At 43.4% G+C, this 20370-nt stretch overlaps 1 protein-coding gene and 1 non-coding gene across 5 annotated transcripts in view; both read right to left on the bottom strand.

The window, feature by feature from the left end:
• Positions 1–20370, bottom strand: part of TMEM117 (transmembrane protein 117) — a 603664-nt gene that overhangs the window by 261209 nt on the left and 322085 nt on the right. The gene's annotated exons all lie outside the window — the stretch shown is intronic.
• LOC119924634 lies at positions 2389–2526 on the bottom strand. Its single transcript, XR_005449336.1, has one exon. It is a non-coding gene; the product is annotated as a small nucleolar RNA SNORA7 (small nucleolar RNA).

Raw genomic sequence — 20370 nt, 5'->3', positions numbered from 1 at the left:
CTAAACCCTGTTTGCTGAGCTTTTTATATTTCACATTCTGTCTTAATGTTGTGGGAGTGGTTATGCCTCTTTGCCATGAACAACGTGTGGCTCAGTGGAAAGAGCCCGGGCTTTGGAGTGAGAGGTCATGGGTTCAAATCCCGGCTCCACCAACTGTCAGCTGTGTGACTTTGAGCAAGTCACTTAACTTCTCTGGGCCTCAGTTACCTCATCTGTAAAAGGGGGATTAAGACTTTGAGCCCCACGTGGGACAACCTGATCACCTTGTATCCCCCAGTGCATAGAACAGTGCTTTGCACATAGTAAGTGCTTAATAAATACCATCAAAAAGACCCCACAAAACACCATTCTTAATTTCTGTTAGCAGTTGTTCTAGCATGGGATCGACAGCAGTGTTTGTGTCATTGACGATGTTCAGACATCCATTGGGATGGTCAGAGAATGAGGGGAATTTTGAAAAATTTACCTAGGGAATCATTTGGGAATGAGAGGTAATCAAGGTGGGTAGTATTCTTAAATTCTCTCTCTCTTTCTCTCTCTCTCTTTTCCTATGTGTTTTGGATGGAACACTTTTGGGGAACTAGGGACATTCTTACAACAATGTGAATCTATCTGGATAGACTGTGTTGTGATGTTGGAAGAATGCTTATGCACATACATATGTTATGAGTACAATAACATAGATTTTCCTTAACATGGGGTTCAGTACCGTGCTCTGCACACAGTAAGCACTCAATAAATACGATTGAATGAATCAAGAATGCAGCCCCCACATTCTATGAATCGGGACTTTCTAGCCTGCTGCAACTTTGTTGAGCTATTTAAGAAACCTTAGAAGTCATCAGAGTCAAGAGGCTTATAAAATATTTGGTATTCCGGGATGTACTGTAATCTGCTTTTGATTTGTCTTTCTCTTTCATTTCCTATACTTTAAAAGTTAAATTTGTTCTGGGGAAGAGTTCTGAACACTTGGGGATGTCTAAGGGAGTCCTGGATTTCTCTCAAGTCCCCTCTTTAGCCCTGACAAACCAGCTCTCCCTATGGACAGGAGGAATAATCACTGTATTTCTAAGGTTCAGTTACCACACTCCAAGATTCTGTGAAGGACTCTTATTATCTTCAGCTTCAAGTGGCCTATTAAAACTGGACCCATTAGGATCTTCGTGGGAATAAAGACATCATTTGAGGAAAAGAAAGAACGTAGAGGAAAAGAGGCTGTTAATAAGTGAATATTTTCATTCAAGAAATGAAAATAGCATGCTGAATTTCAGAATAATTTAAAAATTAGGTTACTTAAATGAGATTAGGGAGCATGTAATAAGATTCATAATTATCTTGTGCTCTGTCTTTCAATTCACAGTGGCTTCCACTCACATCTGCTATGTAATACGCAGCATGGCCTTGTGAAAGGAGCATGGGACTCAGAGGACCTGGGTTCTAACCAGGACTCTTGTGTCAGCTGTTCGCTGCATGACCTTGGGAAAGTCACTTAACTTCTCTGCGCCTCAGTTCCCTCAATTGTAAAATGGGGATCAAATATCTGTTGTCCCTCTGACTTAAGACTGTGAGCCCCATTCCGGATAGGAACTGTGTCCAACCTAATTCATTTGTACCTACCCCAGTGCTTAGAACTGTGTTTGACACATGGTAAGCACTTAACAAATACCACAAAAAAAATCCCCTTTTTGACAGAATGACAGTAAATCACACTTATGTTAGCCCACTGGAACAAATGAAGACTGGTGAAATTTCTGTAGCGTGTTGCATTCCTATGAGAAGCAGCATAGCTCATTGGAAAGAGCCTGGGCTTTGGAGTCAGAGTTCATGGGTTCAAATCCCAACTCTGCCAACTGTCAGCTGTGTGACGATGGGCAAGTCACTTAACTTCTCTGTGCCTCAGTTCTCTCATCTGTAAAATGGGGATTAAGATGGGCAAGTCACTTAACTTCTCTGTGCCTCAGTTCCCTCATTTGTAAAATGGGGATTAAGACTGTGAGCCTCCCATGGGACAACCTGATGACAACCTTGTAACCTCCCCAGCACTTTGAACAGTGCTTTGCACATAGTAAGCGCTTAACAAATACCATCATTATTATTATTAGTAGTAGTAGTACTGCAACTCCTATTACAGTGCTCTGCACAGAATACACACCCAGTAGATTTTCTATCTTATGCTGTCAAGTTGTCTCCGACCCATAGCGACTCCATGAACACATCTCTTCCAGAATGCCCCACTTCCATGGGCAATCATTCTGGTAGGTGCATCCAAAGGGTTTTCTTGGTAAAAATCCAGAAGTGGTTTACCATTGCCTCCTTCGGCACAGTAAACTCAAGTCTGCATCCTCAACTCTCTCTCATGTCACTGCTGCCCAGCACAGGTGAGTTTTGACCTGTAGCAGATTGCCTTCCACTTGCTAACAGCTGCCCATGCTAGGAATGGAATGGGTATGTCTCTGCTTGACTCTCCCTCCCATAGTCAAGACTAGTAAAGTACTGGGAACCCTCCAGTTGTCATGCTGAGAGGTGGCCCAGTAGACACCACGAAATGAATGGAGGGACCAAAATCAACTACCATGCCTGGGTGGTCCTGGAACAAGTCATGCGGGTGAATGTAATCTGCTTCTCAAAGAACCTTAATGCTATCGCCTGGAAGAAGGCATAGAAAGCGCATCTCCAAGACTGCAACCAGGAAAATTCTACCTACAACCAAAGATTTTGCTTCAGCTGAATGCCGTCCCTGAAGCCTTGCATTTTAGTAGTTCATTACTCAGGGACAGCATAGACAAAGAAGTAAAGCACTATGTGAAGGAGCCATATGACAACAACAGAGTGTTTCAAAGATGTAGAAGTTTATGATCTCTCTCAGGCAACCCACATATTCAATCTGTCACCAAATCCTGTCAGTTAAACCTTCACAACATCACTAAAATCTGTCCACCCCTCTTCAAACTGATACTATAACTGATCCATGCACTTATCCTATCCTGCCTTGACTACTGCATCAGCCTCCTCGCTGACCTCTTTGCATCCTGTCTCTCCCCACTCCAGTCCTCACTTCACACTGCTGCCTGGATCATTTTTCTACAAAACCATTCAGTCCATGTCTTCCCACTTTTTAAGATCCTCCAGTGGTTGCTTATTCAACCCCACAACAAACACGAACTACTTACCATCAGCTTTAAAGCCATGAATTAGCTTGGCCCCTCCTACCTTTCCTCCTTTTGACCTGAATCAACTTTCCCCTCCATATATAACAGACCATCACATCTCCTCTAAGAGGTCTTCCCCAATTCAGCCCTCTTTTCCCCTACTCCCTTTTCCTTCTGAGCCACTCCTGCAATTGGACCTGTACCTTTCAAGCACTTGATATTCACCCTACCCTCAGCCCCGCATTAGTTATGTAAATATCCACAATTTATATTAATATCAGGCTCACCCTCTAGAATGTAAGTGCCTTGTGGGCAAGGAATATTTGTACCAAGGTGTATTGTACTCTCTCAAGTGCTGAGTGTAGTGTTTGTTTGTTTATAATATTTGTTAAGGCACTATACTAAGTGCTGGAGTAGATATAAGCTACTCAGGTTGGACACAGTCCATGTCCCACATGGGGACCACAGCTTTAACCACCATTTTACAGATGAGGTAACAGGCGCAGAGAAGTTGAGTGACTTGCCCAAGGTCACACAGCAGACATGTGGCAGAGCTGGCATTAGAATCCAGGTCCTCTAACTCCCAGGCCCATTGCTCTTTCCACTAGGCCACACCACTTCTCTCTGCGCTCTGCACACAGTAAGTGCTCAATCCATACCACTGGCTGATTGGTTGATTGATTGCTCTTCTAAATGGTTGTAAGATTCATAATAATAATAATAATGGCATCAGTTAAGCGCTTACTATGTGCAAAGAACTGTTCTAAGCACTGCGGAGGTTACAAGGTGATCAGGTGGTTGTCCCATGGGGGGCTCACAGTTTTAATCCCCATTTTACAGATGAGGTAACTGAGGCACAGAGAAGTTAAGTGACTTGCCCAAAGTCACACAGCTGACAGTTGGCAGAGAGGGATACGAACCCATGACCTCTGACTCCAAAGCCAGTGCTCTTTACACTGAGCCACGCTGCTTCTCCTTTCATCACATCCAGTGATAGTATCGCCAAGAGCCATAGTGAGCATCAAAAGGCAAGACAGGATCAACTACAACTAGGTTCGATCAGCCCACCGGCAATACTTTCACTCATCCAGCTTCACTGAGTATGTCATTTGAATGATAATAATTAGGATAATAATAATAACAATAATGGTATTTCTTAAGCACTTATTGTGTGCCAGGCACTGTACTAAGCACTGGGGTGGATATAAGCAAGTTGGGTTGGACACAGTCCCTGTCCCACATGGGACTCGCAGTCTCAATCCTCAATTTTACAGATGAATAACTGAGGCCCAGAGAAGTGAAATGACTTGCCTAAGGTCACACAGCACACACAATAAGAGATTATGAGCCCTACAAGGATAGATTACAGGGTTTGTGCAAATAAGAGAAGAACAGATATTTAAACACATAGAATCACAATTTCAAGCTGCATGGTTTAGCTGTGATCTGCAGAGTGACAAGGGCGGTAGAAATGATCGGCTGAGAGACAAGAGTGGTAGGAAGACCAGGCTGCCATGTGGCATGAAGCACAGGCATGGGGAAGACTTAACAAGAGGTAGATTTTAAAACAGCAACAGCACAGCAAGTAGGACACAAACTAGTGTGACCAAAGACCACCTTAACTAGCCAAGGTTGCAGAGTGTGTCCTGATTTGCAGTCTTCCTTACCCTTGAGAATTAGCCCTCACTCTCAGAACAGCCATCTTCAAATCAATAAATTAATCTGTGGCATTTATTGAGCGCTTATTGCATGTAGAGTAATAATAATTGTGGTGTTTGTTAAGTGCTTTCTACATAACAGGCACTGTACTAAGCACTGGGGTGGATACAAGCAATTCAGATTGGACACAATCCCTGTTATTCATTCACTCAATCATATTTATTGAGTGCTTACTGTGTGTAGAGCACTGTACTAAGCGCTTGGGAAGTACAAGTTGGCAACATCTAGAGATGGTCCCTACCCAACAGCGGGCTCACAGTCTAGAAGGGGGAGACGGACAACAAAACAAAACATATTAACAAAACAAAATAAATAGAATAAATATGTACAAGTAAAACAAATAAATAGAGTAATTCATTCATTCATTCAATCGTATTTACTGAGCGCTTACTGTGTGCAGAGCACTGTACTAAGCACTTGGGAAGTACAAGTTGGCAACATAGAGACGGTCCCTACCCAACAGCGGGCTCACAGTCTACAAGGGGGAGACAGACAACAAAACAAAACATATTAACGAAATAAAATAAATAGAATATGTACGAGTAAAATAAATACATAAATAAACAGAGTGATAAATATGTACAAACATATATACATATATACAGGGGCTGTGAGGCACCGTACTGAGGCAGTGTGTGAGGCAGCGTAATGAGCGCTGGGCGCAAGATGTGGTCGGAGAGCCTGACGGCCAGTTTGGCCGGACCTCGGGAAGCTGCCTTTCCCTCCCGGGCCCGGGGCCCCGAGTCCTTACTCACTATATAGGTGAGACTTGGGAATGTTTGAAGCCTTAGAAGAAGAAGCCAGCAAAAAGTGAGAAGTTGAAGAGAGGAGGGAGGGAGAGAAGAAGAGAGGGAGCAAGTTATCTTAGAGGTCCAGGGTGCTAGTGACAGCGCTACTACATTTTCATCCCCCAGCTTTGTGCCCTGGTTCACCTATTTCTGAATTACCCATAGCTATACACTGACTAAAATCACTCCCCCTGGCTTCTACAATGTGATGAAAAAGAGTTGGAGGCATTGGAGACGCAGACTGCATAACTGATAATTCTGATAATTAAATGGATGTTACTTTTCTAATACATTGGTGTATTCTTCAAGTGTTTTGAACAAATCTGAGTTTTCCCATTATGTCTTAGTGTGTTTCAAATTTTGCTCCTGTATCCGCAACGAGACTGAGGTCAACTCTTCATCTTAATTCTTCTAAGAGTCCCAAAGGATCCAATGGGTGATTTAGTAATTAAAGTTCGATTAATAGGCCTCTCTAATGTTACTGTAAAGTAACTGCGGAAGTAGAAGGATAAAGGATACGGATAGCGTATAATCCACTAAATTCGAAACTCCTAGAAGGCAAAGCAGCAGGGTTTAGTGGAAAAAGTACAGGACGAGCTGAGTTCTAAACTTGGCTCCCCCGATTACCTGCTGTGAGACTTTGGGCAACTCCCTCTTTGCCTCAGTTTCCTCATCTGTAAAATGGAGATTCAATACCTGTGCCTCTTCCCCATTAAATAAGCTTTGAATCCCATACAGAATAGGGACAATATCCAAATTAATTACCTTGTATCCACTTCAACCCTTAATACTATGCTTGGAACTTAGTAAGCACTTAACAAATACCACAATTATTCTTATTTTCATTATGATTACTAAATCTACTATACTGCAAGCTCACTGCAGGGAGGGAATGTGTCTGTTATATTGTTAGGGTGTACTCTCCCCAGCACTTAGTACAGCGCTCTGCACACAGCACTCAATAAATGTGATTCATGCTATTCTCCCAAATATCTAGCATACAGCTCTGCTCAGAGTAGGTTCTCAGTAACTACCACTGGCCGATTGTATAATTAATACCTCATGGGCTTATGTTTCCTATTAATTTATTAGCAATTAGTGAGAGTAAGTGGTATATTTTATATTCTGTTATGAACTGCAAAGAATACTACTTGTCATGTATTTTCTACACTTATCAACTGTAATATTGCCTTGGACTAATCTTGGGCAGGTATCTTTGAATGGAGATAATTTTAATTAACTCCACTAGTTTACTGCTTAGTGGTGATTCATGGGGAGAAAATATTACTAATGATGGCATTTGTTAAGTGCTTACTATGTGCCAAGCACTGTTCTAAATGCTCGGTAGATACAAGAGTTCCTGTCCAAAATGAGGCTCATAGTCTAAGAAGGAGACAGAACAGGTATTGAATTCCCATTTTATAGATGAGGAAACTGAGGCACAGAGAAGTTAAGTGACTTTCCCAAGGTCACACGGCAAGCAAGTGGAAGAGCTTGAATTAGAAACCAGGTCCTCTGACCCCCAGGCCTGTGTTCTTTCAACTAGGCCATGCTGCTTTCCAATGTCAGGGAACAACTTCTTCCTAACGATCATTATTATATTCCTAAATTATGGTTTTATAGCATCCTTAGGAATTAAAATTGTTTTTTTTTCCAAGAAACGTTTTGATCATTTTATTGGTACTTATAAACCAAATAAATAATGCTTAGATGATGATGATAATGACAGTAATAATAGTGGCAGTTGTTGTGTACTTAGTACCTGTCAAGCACAAGTACGAAAAGCAGCATGGTTTAGTGGAAAGAGCACGGGCTTGGGAGACAGAGGTCATGAGTTCTAATCCCAGCTCTGCCACTTATCAACTGTGTGACTTTGGGCAAGTCACCTAACTTCTCTGTGTCTCAGTTACTTCATCTGTAAAACGGGGATTAAGACTGTGAGCCCCATGTGGGACGAGCTGATCACTTTGTATCTACCCCAACTCTTAGAACGGTGATTGGCACATAATAAGCGCTTAACACATACCATCATTATCATTATTATTACTAATAAGTACTGGAATAAATAAAATTTGAGCAGATTGGACATAGTTCTCATTTTAATTACACTGTATGGGACAAAGTAATTTTCATGTTTGGGGAGTTCATTAAGTGATTGCTTTTTGAATTAACAGAAAGACGGTTATAGCATCCTTTTCACCATCATCACCATCATCATCATCAATCGTATTTACTGAGTGCTTACCATGTGCAGATCGCTGTACTAAGCGCTTGGGAAGTACAAATTGGCAACATATGGAGACACACCATGAAAATACCTCACCAATAAACAATTCAAAGGACTGATTAATGCTGTTATTTCGTGGCAAATTGAGATATCCCATTTTCTTTTTTATTTGAGGGAAAGACTGGTCACAGCACAGCCTCTGATCCTGTCCAGGTTTCTATAGCAGCCAAAGACATATCAGCCTGGAGGTTCAGTGATCAAGAGTGAGGTGACGGTCTTAGAACAGATGGTTCTCAGGAAGACTGTGACATCAAAAGGGAGCAATGGAAATGACGCCAGGCATGATGAGTAACAAACAGCACAAGCTTGGCAGAGATCAATGATAATAATAATAATGGCATTTATTAATCGCTTACTATGTGTAAAGCACTGCTCTAAGCACTGGGGAGGTTACAGGGTGATCAGGTTGTCCTACGGGGGGCTCACAGTCTTCATTCCCATTTTACAGATAAGGTAACTGAGGCACAGAGAAGCTAAGTGACTTGCCCAAAGTCACCCAGCTAACAGTTGGCGGAGCTGGAACTTGAACCCATGACCTCTGACTCCCAAACCTGTGCTCTTTCCACTGAACCATGCTGCTTCTCTATAATAATTACAGTATTTGTTAAGCACTTACTATGTGCCAAGCACTGTTCTAAGCACTGGGGTACATACAAGGTAATCAGGTTGTCCCATTTGGGGCTCACAGTCTTGATCCCCATTTTACAGATGAGGTAACTGAGGCCTAGAGAAGCTAAGTGACTTGCCCAAGGTCACACAGCTGACAAGTGGTGGATCCGGGATTAGAACCCATGACCTCTGACTCCCAAGCCCGGGCTCTTATTTAACGGGTCAGAAGCAGCTTTGCCTAGTGGAAAGACCGCTGGTCTGGGAAACAGAGGAACTGAGTTCTAATTCTGGATCTGCCATTTGCCTGCTGGGTGACTTGGGCTTCTTTCTGTCTCAATTTCCTCATCTGTAAAATGGGAATGTAAATACCTGTTCTCCATCCTACTTAGATTGTGAGCCTTATTTAAGACAGGGACTGGGCCCATCTTGATTAGCCTGTGTCTACCCCAGGGCTTGGCACAAAGTAAGAACTTAAATACTACAATTATAATTACTGACCTGTTAGCAGTGTGCCAAATTGATTTGAACACTGGAGTTGCCTCCTAAAGTTCACCTATGATCACATTGTCTGAGTCTGTATTTTACCCTATCCTTAAAAATAATAATGATGGTATTTGTTAAGTGCTTACTATGTGCCAAGCACTGTTCTAAGCACTGGGGGGATACAAGGTGATCAGGTTGTCCCATGTGGGGCTCACAGTCTTCATCCCCATTTTACAGATGAGGGAACTGAGGCACAGAGAAGTTAAGTGACTTGCCCAAAGTCACACAGCTGACAATTGCCGGAGTCAGGATTTGAACCCATGACCTCTGACTCCAAAGCCCGTGTTTTTTCCACTGAGCCACGCTGTACTACTACTACTACAACTAATAATAATAATAATAATGGTATTTGTTAAGTGCTTACTTTGTGCCCAGCAGTGTTCTAAGCACTGGGGTAGATGCAAGGTAATCAGGTTGTCTCACGTGGAGCTCACAGCCTTAATCCCCATTTTACAGATGAGATCACTGAGGCCCAGAAAAGTTAAATGACTTTCCCAAAGTCACCAGCTGACAAGTGGCAGAGCTGGGATTAGAATCCATGACCTCTGACTCCTAAGCCTGTGCTCTTTCCACTAAGCCATGCTGCTTCTCTTCACTGCTTAAAGTGTTATCTCTGTGCCCCATTTATTTAGGACACTTCTACCATTATTGTTACTATTATTATTGGTATCATTATTTATAACAAATACTTTGATGAGCCTTCATCGGAAACACTTTACTAAAGTAGATATGATCCCTATCCTGAAGCTACTTGCAATCTAGCAGAAGAATGAGAGAAGCAGCATGTCTTAGTGGAAATAACACGGACTTGGTAATCAGAGGACCTGGGTTCTAACCCCTTCTCTTCCAATTGTTTGCTGTCTGACCTTGGGCAAGTCACTTAACTTCTCTGTGCCTCCATTTCCTCAATTGATAAATGGGGATTAAATCCTACTCAAAGAAGCAGCATGGCTCAGTGGAAAGAGCCTGAACTTTGGAGTCAGAGGTCATGGGTTCAAATCCCGGGTCAGCCAACTGTCAGCTGTGTGACTTTGGGCAAGTTACTTAACTTCTCTGTGCCTCAGTTACCTCAACTGTAAAATGGGGATTAAGACTGTGAGCCTTCTGTGGGACAACCTGATCACCTTGTAACCTCCCCAGCACTTAGAACAGTGCTTTGCACATAGTAAGCGCTTAATAAATGTCATCATTACTATTATTATTACTCCCTCCTATTTCGACTATACTTAGACTCCTATTTAGTCCCTGTCTCACATGGGGGTCACAGTCATAATCCCTATTTTACAGATAAGGTAACTGAGGTCCAGAGAAGTGAAGTGACTTGTTCAAGGTCACACGGCAGATATATGGCAGAACTGGGATTAGAACCCAGGTCCTATGACCTCCAGGCCCATGCTCTATCCTCTAAGACATGCTGGCTTCACCTCCCCCTGACCCAGAACCCACCTCATTTATTTATTCAATCGTATTTATTGAGTGCTTACTGTGTGCAGAGCACTGTACTAAGCATTTGGAAAGTACAATACAGCAATAAAGACGGACCATCCCTGCCCATAAAAGGCTCAGTCTAGAGGGGGAGAGAGAGACATCAATACAAGTAAACAGGCATCACTGTACAAAAATAGAATTGTAGATATATGCACGTATACATGATTGCTGTGTGGCACTTATAAGTGCTGTGCTGGAGGTAGGAGGGGGCAAGGTGGCTGAGTGCTTAAAAGCTGATGTTTTAAAGCTATATTATATTACCTCATTCCTGTAATTATCATTAAAGATAATCCTGATTCTAAAGAGAGGAAAAGAAATCATTGAGCTATATGTGATTGGCATGGGCCACATGATAGCAATGGTGAGAATGGTTAGAAGCAGAAAAGCAGCATGGCTCAGTGGAAAGAGCACGGGCTTTGGAGTCAGAGGTCATGGGTTCAAATCCCGGCTCTGACAGTTATCAGATGTGTGACTTTGGGCAAGTCCCTTAACTTCTCTGGGCCTCGGTTCCCTCATCTGTAAAATGGGGATTAAGACCACGAGCCCCCCGTGGGACAACATGATCATCTTGTAACCTCCCCAGCGCTTAGAACAGTTTTGCACATAGTAAGTGCTTAATAAGTGTTATTATTATTATTAATGTACAAGACATACCAATTTTCCACGACCCAATGAGATAAAGGCATCAAGTCATCCCCTCCACCTGTGCATCTGACCCCATTCCTTCGCACCTTATTGAAACCCTTCTTCGCCCCCATCAACCATCTTCAACTGTTCACTCTCCAATGGATTCCTCCCTACTGCATTAAAATATGACCATGTCTCCTCTATCCTAAAAAAAGCCCCTCCCTTGACCCCAAGCCTCCCTCCATTTATCGCCCCATCTCACTCCTTGAGGAAGTTATCTACACCCACTGCCTCAAATTTCTCTCCTCCAATTGTCTCCTTGACTCCCTCCATTCTGGTTCCTGTCCCCTTCACCCCACAGAAACCACCCTCTCAAAGGTCACCAATGATCTTTCTCACCAAATCCAATGGCCTCTACTGCATCCCAATTTTCCTCAACCTCTCGGCTGCCTTCTACACTGTGGACCACCCCCTTCTCCCGGAAACATTATTCAACCTTGGCTTCACTGACTCTGTCCTCGCCTGGTTCTCTTATCTCCCTGGCTGTTCATTCTCAGTCTCCTTCGCGGGCTCCTCCTCCGTTTCCCAACCCCTAACTGTGAGGGTCCCTCAAGGTTCAGTTCTGGGTCCCCTTCTATTCTCCATCTACACCCACTCCCTTGGAGAACTCAATACTTCCATGGCTTCAACTACCACCTCTGCGTAGATGATACCCAAATCTACATCTCCAGCCTGATCCCTCTCTCTCTCTCAAGTCTCACATCTCCCGTTGCCTCCAAGACATATCTACTTGAATGTCCGCTCGTCACCTCTAACTTAACATGTCCAAAACAGAGCTCCTTATCTTCCCACCCAAAACCCTGACCTTCCCCTGGCTTTCTCATCACTGTAGATGGCAGCACCATCCTTCCCGTCTCACAAACCCTAACCTTGGCATTACAGGCATTGACTCCTCTCTCCACATATTCAATCCATCACTGAATGCTGTCGGCTCCACCTTCAAAGCATCACTAAAATCCCACCTTTCCTCTCCATCCATATTAATACAATCATTCATCCATTCCCCCCAACATAGCCTCCTTGTTGTCCTCCCAACTTCCTGTCTCTTCCCACTCCAGCCCATACTTCACTCTGCTGCCCAGATCCTTTTTCTATAAAAACATTCAGGACATGTCACCTCGCTCCTCAAAATACTCCAGTGGTTGCCCATCAACCTGAGCAGCAAACAAAAACTCCTCACCAGTGGTTTTAAGCACTCTACCACCTTAGCCCCTCCTACCTCACCTCGCTTTCCTCCCTCTGCAATCCAGCCTACACACTTCACCTCTGGTGCTAACTTTCTATCTGTGCCTTCTTCTTGCTTGTCTCACCACCAACCCCTAGCCCAAGTCCTGCCTCTGGCCTGGAATGCCCTCGCTTCTCAAAACTGACAGATGATTACACTCTCCACCATCAAAGCCTTACTGAAGGTACATCTCCTCCAAGAGGCCTTTCCAGACTTAGCCCCCCTTTCCTCTTCTCCAACTCCCTTCTAGATCACCATGGCTTGCTCTCTTTGTTCTTCCCCCCGCCACCCCCACAGCACTTAGGTACAGATCTGTAAATTATTAATTTGTATTGATGTCTGTCTCCTCCTCTGTAGACTATAAGCTCATTGTGGACAGGAAATGTGTCTGTTAATTATAGTATTGTACTCTTCCAAGTGCCTAGAACAGTGCTCTGCACACAGTAAGTGCTCAATAAATGTGATTGAAGAGTAATCACATTACTCAGTGGAAAAGAGCCCGGGCTTTGGAGTCAGAGGTCATGGGTTCAAATCCCAGCTCCGCCACTTGTCAGCTGTGTGACTTTGGGCAAGGCACTTAACTTCTCTGGGCCTCTGTTCCCTCATCTGTAAAATGGGGATGAAGACTGTGAGTCCCCTGTGGGACAACCTGATCACCTTGTAACCTCCCCAGCGCTTAGAACAGTGCTTTGCACATAGTAAGTGCTTAATAAATGCCATTATTATTATTATTATTAATAATTATGGTATTTGTTAAGCACTTACCATGTGCCAGGCACTGTACTAAGCACTGGGGTGGATACAAGCATATCGGGTTGAACCCAGTCCCTATCCCATGTGGGGCTCAAAGTCTCAATCCCCATTTTACAGATGAGGTCACTGAGGCACAGAGAAATTAAGTGACTTGCCCAGGGTCACACAGCAGACAAGGGGCAGAGCCGGGATTAGAATCCATGACCTTCTGACTCCCAGGCGCTAAATGGTGGAATGGCAGAGCAGAAGAGATGCAAGGCCGAGCAAACCTAAACCAAAGTCTTCAATGCATTCTGTGGTGAAGGCAGGAAGAGTACTAGAAGATGGAGCTGCAGGATGTCCCAAAGAACTTTGAGTCTCAAAACCTAGTTCCCCAAAAGAGTCCAGGAAGGTTCCAAACACATTTTTCCCTTTTGTGTAATGATTCCTAAATTCCTTTCCTTCCAGCTAATGGCCAAGCCGTCAGCTTGCACAAAAGTGGGGAGATAAGCCATATTATATAAACTGCGCCAGATTGGGTACCCCATTCACCCTTTGGGAGGGCATGGTGGGGTATCCTCACTCATCCATTCAAAAGAATTCATCATTAATTCATTCATTCATATTTATTGAGCACTTACTGTGTGCAAAGCACTGTACTAAGTGCTTATCGAGCCCTTACAGTGTGCAGAGCACTGTACTAAGTGCTTGGGAGAGTACAATGTAACAGTAAACAGACATATTCTCTGCCCACAATCTAACAACTTGGGGACTTTATGTAGTTGTGGTAGGAAATCACATTCATTCGATCATATTTATTGAGGGCTTAGTGTGTGCAGAACACTCTACTTTATGTAGTTGTGGTAGGAAATCACATTCATTCGATCATATTTATTGAGGGCTTAGTGTGTGCAGAACACTCTACTAAGCGCTTTGGAAGTACAATTCAGCAACAAATAGAGACAATCCCTGCCCAGGATCTTCACCAACCCATCTGTGTCTGCGTTAGTCTTTGCTCTGCTGTTGGTGGCAAATGGAAACTTGCTCACTTTGTAATGATCTAGCCGGCAGCTTGGACTGCAGTCACCAGGTTCTGAACAGAAATGTGTAGAGAAGTCATGCAGGGCTTCATATCCACACCACCCACAAAACAGAAAATGGGGGAGCTCTAATCTGCTTTCCAGACCCCTCGAAGAAACCCATCTTTTGAACGCTGTGCTCTCTCAAATGTCGAGTGCAATGTTCTACACTCATTGTCTTAGCAGAAGTACCTCAGTATCTTTGGGCATTCAATAAATATCTGTTCACTAAACCGCGGGTATTGATTCAGGTTGCTTCCACGTCTGGTGTGCATTGAGGATTGCTTTTCAGGTTTAGAACAAGTCAGTTGGAAAGCCCCCTAAATTCCACTGCCTTGTCCAGTACAGTTATTCAGTGGTGAGTCAGATTGTTCTGAAAAACTTACTTAGACAATAAGGTGAAACAAATGACTTCAAGGAGCTGTGTCTTTCTCCAACTCTGCAGGCATGGATTTCCTCCTGCCTTCAGGATATCTCTACTTGGATGTCCTGTCAACACCTCAAACGTGATATGTCCAAAACAGAGCTCCTTATCTTCCCACCCAAACGCTGTCCTTCTCCTGACTTTCCTGTCACTGAAGATAGCACCTCCATCCTCCCTGCGTCACAAAACTACAATCTTGGCATTATTTTTGACTTATCTCTGTCACTCAACCCACATATCAATGTCACCAAATTCTGTTGTTTCAACCTTCATAATACCACGTAAATCTGCCCTTTCCTATCCATCCAAAGTGCTACCATGTTAACCCAAGCACTTATCCCATCCTGCTTTGGCTACTGCATCAGTCTCCTTGCTGTCCTCTCTGCCTCCTGTCTCTCTCCACTGCAGTCCACCATTCACTCTTCTGCCAGGATAAATTTTCTACAAAACCATTTAGTCCATGTTTCCCCACTTGAGAACCGCCCATACACCTCCACATCGAACAGAAACACCTAACCATGGGCTTTAAAGCACTCAATCACCTCAGCCCCTCCTACCTTACCTTGCTACTCTCCTACTAAACTCAGCTCTCACACTTCGCACCTCTATTGTCACTGTACCTCAATCTTGTTTATCTCACCACCGGTCTCTTGCCCAAGTCCTGCCTTTGGCCTGGAATGCCCTCCCTCTTCATATTTGACAGCCTATCACTCTCCCCACCTTCAATTCTTTATTGAAGGCACAATTCCAATAGGCCTTCCCGACTAGGCTCTCATTTCATCCTCTCCCACTCTCTTCTGCATAGCCCTTGCACTTTGATTTGACCCTTCATTCACCCAGTCCATCAGCCCAATATCACTTATGTGAATATAATAATAATAATAATAATAATAATGTTGATATTTGTTAAGTGCTTACTATATGCCAAGCACTGTTCTAAGTGCTGGGGAGGTTACAAGGTGATCAGCTTGTCCCACAGGGCCTCACCTTCTTAATCCCCATTTTACAGATGAGGTAACTGAGGCACAGAGCAGGGAAGTTACTTACCCAAAGTCACACAGCTGACAATTGCCGGAGCTGGGATTTGAACCCATGACCTCTGACTCCAAAGCCCATGCTCTTTCCGCTGAGCCATGCTGCTTCTCATATCTGTAATTTATTCATTTACATGAATGTCTGTCTACCTCTCTAGACTGTAAGCTTGTTGTGGGCAGAGAACGTGCCTAGCAACTCTGTTATACTGTACTCATGGCAACCAAATATTACAGTGCTCTGCACACAGAAAGCACTCAATTAATGGCCATAAACAATTTATCTGTTCTCAAATAAGAAGTAATGGTGGACCTTAGTGGAATAATTACGAGGAACAGAGATGCCATTACATTAATTTTTTTGTGGTTTCATTTATCTAAGTCTGAGTATCTGTGAGGCTTCTGTTCTGTTATTTTTCCATCCTTTACCCTTTTCGGTCCAAATCGTTGAGGGAGGCTTATTTCAGACCTGTTCCAACTTGGCTGCGTATGTTACCCTAGATGCACAAATTAACACAGGACTAGCCCAAGGAATGAAAGAGATGAGGCTGAGCCTAAAAATATCACAGGCTGCAGGCCAAGTAATAGTTTTAAGAAAAGTAGAAAACACAAGCCACAGCCAATTTCTTCTGATTATTAATCTTCCCTACCTTCAATATATCATCCCTGTGATTGTGATAAAACTGCAAAGGACAGTTGAGAATTTCACACTGAGAAAGTAGGATTTGGACCGGTAGACTTTAAAACATATCTGTGGGATTCTTTAAAAAGAAATCCACATTGTGCCCAAATATATGTCATGGGCTAGCCTTTATGCTACTGAGGCTCCTTCTTATTGGATTTATACTCATCATAAAAATAATGCCAATAGCATCACACCATTTGATCAACACACAGACCCCAATGCAGACAGAAAACTGAGTTCAGTGATCATGCAAGAGGGAAAAAGGGAAACAGAGCATTAGATTTGGAAAATGATTTGTCTCTTTTCCTTTCTATCCATAAAGGTTCTTGGTCCTTTTATGTGGATTTAAGCACATTTATGAGGGCCGCTGTTCCTTCCAAAGAAAACAGATGGTCTCTCCCCACGTTTCCAAGCATTACTTCTGACAAATAATGTTATTAGAAGTCAAAAATTTCTTTTGTGGTGCGTACGGTGCCCTGATTGTCTCCATCCATTCTAGGATGCAACCGATTCAGTATTGGAGCCCAAAGGGACATTAGGTTTAAAGAAACAGTTCTGCCTCTGCCTTTCTGCTGCTAATCTATGCCTTTGGAAGATGAGGGAAGTCCTTTTTGATCATAAACTTAAAGATCCCTGAAGCTCTTCAGCTCAGTTTGCATGCCTAATTAACTCATTCCCTTATGATAATATGTGTTTGATAAGACCGCTATGGGGATTTCTTTTTTCTTCTGCAATTTGGCAGGCTGCTGAAGCCTGCTGAAGTTTCAAGTTCAGAATGTCACATATTTCAGTCATTCCATGAAACAGGATGCAATTAATTCCTCACCAGTATTTGGGTGCAGAAGTGAAGACCACCCAAATTAGGCCCACACACTGACACTAGGGAGGCGGCATCAGAAATTGCTAGAATAAGGAGAAATTCATCCCTGAGGACTTCCTCCTGAGGTAAAACTAAATTGTTTATGTACTACTTATTTAGCAGGGAAGCAGCATAGACTGGTGGAAAGAGAATGATCTTGGGAATCAGAAAACCTGGGTTCTAATCCCTGCTCTGCCATTTACCTATGGGGCAAGAGCTACATAGGCAAGTTGCTTAGCTTTTCTGTCTCAGTTTCTTCAGCTGTAATATGGAGATTGAATATCTGTTATTAATAATAATAATAGTATTTGTTATGCAATTACTATGTGCCAAGCACTGTTCTCCCTCCTGTCTAAACCGTGAGCCCCACGTGGGGTGGGGATTGTGTCCAACCTACCTTATACCTACCCCAGTGCTTACTACAGTCCTTGACACAAAGTAAGCGCTTAACAAATACCACTATCATTGTTATGATTTTTCTGTTTCTACACATGTTGTGAATGGGCACTTTGCTATTTCAGGATTTTTATTTGATTTCCAAGAAGGGCCACAGCCTCTATTTTGGTTTTGTCCTTGTTGACCTCCCTGCCTCCTGTCTTTTTCCACGCCAGTCCATACTCTACGCTGCTGTCTGAATCATTTTCCTTCAAAAATGTTCAGACCATGTTTCCACACTCCTCAAGAAATTCTAATGGTTGCCCAGCTACCTCTGCATTAAGCAAAAACTCCTCACCACTGGCTTTAAAACACTTAAGCACCTTGCCCCCTCCTATCTCACCTCTCTGCTTTCTTACTACAAGCCAGCCCGCACACTTCCTTTAATCCATTCCACTCCTCTGGACTCTTTCTACTCTCCTGGAAGCAAGCTGGGGTTCACCTTCTAGTGTCCAGTCTGGTTAGCCTCTCTCTTGGGAATTCCAGGTTTTCGGTTCATCCGCTCCAGATCCTTCCCTCAGAATTTTCACATGTTGGGGTAGAATGGCTGCTGACCCACACGGCCATTTCACCCCACTCAGTAACAGGAATCTTGCTCCTCAGAAATCCTGCATTCCAGACCCCAAATTGGAAAACTGTCTCCCACTTTCTGTCCCAGGGATCACTCAGTTCCAACTCTCGAAAAATGTTCGAGATGCTTCTTCTCCCCAGTTAACTAGGCCCCTCCCATTTCTCCAGTTCTCCCCTGGACTTAGCTGTCCGACATGGGGCTCACCATCGAGCTTATCCTGCCTCTGCCTGGAATGTCTAAAATTAGCAAGTGGCTGATGAATAATATTTCAACATTTCTCACCCCTGGTCGCTCCGTGGAACTTCGAGGTGGTTTCCAGAGTCCCGACTGCCCAGAGCTGGAGAGAGGAAGGCCAGAGATGCCCAAACCACTGGGTAGCAACTATCCAAAGGGCATGGTTTCAAGTCCTTTAAAGCTGTACTTGCAAGAAATACAGAAAAAGAATCTTTCCTTCTCAACCTCAAATACTTCTGTATTCCTTGTGTCTTAGTGTTAGCACTGTCCAGCTCAGATAACAAGATAGCCTCACTCAGTAGTCATGGCCAAGGGGACGACATACCATGATTGTGGCTCATGCAGCGTGGCTCAGTGGGAAAGAGCCCAGGCTTTGGAGCCAGAGGTCATGGGTTCGAATCCTGCTCCGCCACATGTCTGCTGTGTGACCTTGGGCAAGTCACTTCACTTCTCTGGGCCTCAGTTCCCTCAACTGTAAAATGGGGATTACGACTGTGAGCCCCACGTGGGACAACTTGATCACCTTGTATCTCCCCCCAGCGCTTAGAACAGTGCTCTGTACATAGTAAGCGCTTAACAAATGCCATTATTATTATTATTATTATTATCCTTGTTACGACAGCATCCCACTGGTCCTTGACCCCATAATCTTGTTGATTCCCAAATTGCAGTAAACTATAAAACACTTCCCAAACTTCCCCCCTTAATTTCCAGCTCATCAAAATGTCCTGCATGATGAGTTAATTCCTCCCTTCTTTTGATGGCCATACACCAGGAACAGGAAAGACTTCCTCTGGGAATGCAAATGTAACTGATTTCTCCTTCTTAACATCCAGTAACCCTTTTTCAGAGGAAATTCCTCTTGGGGTGATGTAAACAGCCCTCTTTCACCCTCCTACAAATGAAGGCATGCCAGAACTCATTGGTTGGGATTCCTTATGTTGAAGCTGGTATTCCCAAGCGCTTAGTACAGTGCTCTGCACACAGTAAGCGCTCAATAAATACGATTGATGATTGAATGATGGTGATGTGTGAACCCTGAGAGGAATTTTTTCCTTGAGCAGTTCAGGTGATGATTACAGTTACCCAGAAGTGTTGAAGAATATCCTTACACCTGCATCCTCAGATGTGGAAAGTGAGGCACAGAGAAGTCGTCACTTGCCCAAGCTCAAAAAGCAGACAAATGGCAGAAGCGGAATTAGAACCCAGGTCCTCTGACTTCCAGGGTCATCCTCTTAACAGTATGCCAAGATGCTCCCCTTAACACTAGTACTGTAGCCTAGTCCTCCTTACAGGTTCAATCAATTATATTTATTGAGTGGTTACTCTGTGGAGAGCGCTGTACTACACACGGGGGAGAGTACAGTAAAACAGAGTTGGTAGACGTATTCCCTGCCCACAATGCACTTACAGTCTAGAATAAGAATAACAATAATGATAATAATAATAATAATAATGGCATTTATTAAGTGCTTACTATGTGCAAAGCACTGTTCTAAGTGCTGGGGAGGTTACAAGGTGATCAGATTGTCCCACGTGGGGGCTCACAGTCTTAATCCCCATTTTACAGATGAGGGAACTGAGGCACAGAGAAATTAAGTGACTTGCCCAAAGTCACACAGCTGACAATTGGCGGAGCCAAGATTTGAAGTTATAAGGTGTAAAGTCTCAGTACCAATGCTCATGAATGATGATGAATTAACCAAAATATGTATTACATATTCACTACCTGTAGGCATTGAAATAAATGTAGGGGTAATAATAATTAATAATAATAATAATAATGGTATTTGGTAAACACTATGTGCTGAGCACTGTTCTAAGC

The sequence above is a fragment of the Tachyglossus aculeatus genome, chromosome 2, assembly GCF_015852505.1.
Source record: "Tachyglossus aculeatus isolate mTacAcu1 chromosome 2, mTacAcu1.pri, whole genome shotgun sequence".
In the NCBI taxonomy this organism is placed as follows: domain Eukaryota; kingdom Metazoa; phylum Chordata; class Mammalia; order Monotremata; family Tachyglossidae; genus Tachyglossus; species Tachyglossus aculeatus.
The sequence above is the reverse complement of the archived record's forward strand: the minus strand, read 5'-3'. Positions and strand labels throughout refer to the sequence as shown.